This window comes from Cucurbita maxima, unplaced genomic scaffold, assembly GCF_002738345.1.
Source record: "Cucurbita maxima cultivar Rimu unplaced genomic scaffold, Cmax_1.0 Cma_Scf00008, whole genome shotgun sequence".
Lineage (NCBI taxonomy): Eukaryota > Viridiplantae > Streptophyta > Magnoliopsida > Cucurbitales > Cucurbitaceae > Cucurbita > Cucurbita maxima.
In genome coordinates, this window is record NW_019272024.1 from 4,016,728 (window position 1) to 4,018,302 (window position 1,575).

The following is a 1,575-nucleotide window of genomic DNA, read 5'->3' on the forward strand; positions in this document are numbered from 1 at the left end:
TATGAAGAAGAAGAAGACGACGACGAAAGGAAAGCAGAGCAATAGCTGTCTGTGTTCTGTGTGCCCAATCACTTTTTTTGTATTTTATATTTTTCTTTTAATTAATTAATTAATTAATTAATTAAAAATTGTTTTTGGAAAAACGAGTGACGGTGCTCAAAATGAGTCAAAATTATTGTACAATTTAAATTCATTTTTAATCATTTAATATTTCATTATTATTAATTTTACACCGTAAAACAAGTTAATTTACATTTTTTTTTTTACATTTTAATTAAAAATAATTTAGCTAATTTTTATATAATTAAACCGAGTTTACTTAAATGAAAAACAAAAAATATATTAAAAAATTAGCTAAAGTTTTTTTTTTTTTAAATAGGTAAAATTTCATTTTGGCACATAATTTAATGTAAAAATGTAAAATTACAGGACTAAAATATTAATATTATTATAAAACGAATGTTAAAATATAAAAAGAAATGTGGAAATTGGAAATTAATTAATTAATTAATTTCTCACCAAATTAGGAGAAATGTAATTTCCTGGGAGATTGTGACGGCACCACCAAACGACGGCGACAACCTGTCTACCGCCTCTTGTTACAAACCTCTATTATTATTTCTGTCATTTTCTGCTAATTTATGCCATTTTCTTTTTTCTTTTTCTTTTTTTAATTTATTGTAAATTCTATAATTTCTTCTTATTATAAACGTTTTTTTTATTATTATTAAATTGTTAATAATGCTATGAAATTATATATGTAAATTATTATTATTTTTTTTTACTTTATCTAACCTAAATGTTAAATTTATAGATTTTGTAATACGATCCATAAATAATTAATAAGTTAGTCTAACGTTACTTTATTTTTTATTTTATATATTTATAATTTAAATCTTTAAAGAGTATATTTGGTTTTGTTTTTTGTTTTTTTTTTCTCTTCTTAGAAAAAAAAATAGTTTAGTACCCATTTCATTCCGTCTCTCCCATATTTTTTTAATTCTTTTTTATGATTAAAAAATGAAAAAAAGAAGATAAATAAAACACGGGACAAGATGTTCAAGTTTCACTTATCTAGAGAAGATGAGACGCTAAAAATGAAAGTGTTTGATACACATACCGAAAAGATACCAACAAAGTCGACCATTAATGACTAGTTCAAAGACGGATCAAATAAGGGACCAATCTTAGAAAATGAAAGAAAAAGAAACTTTCATAGTTCTACGCCGAGCTCCAACGACTTCTTCATAAGGGAGCTAAGGTACTTATTTCGGTTTGGAAATGCGTAGCCCTTTTTTAGTTGAAGTAGTCATTACTTTGATCGTAGTCAGTTTAAACACATAAATCTAGTCTACTTACACGACAACCATGTTGATCGGGAATAGTGGGTTAAGGCCATTAAGAGTTAGATGTCCAAAAGTAGAAATTTTGAGTGAAATATGTATACATAGCCGTACCAAGACTAAAGATTTTATTATAGGTTAGCTTCAATATATTTTTATTACGATGAGACGCTAAAATTAAATAAAATAATTAGAGATGGGATGGAATGTTTTTTTTTTTTTTTTTTTTTTT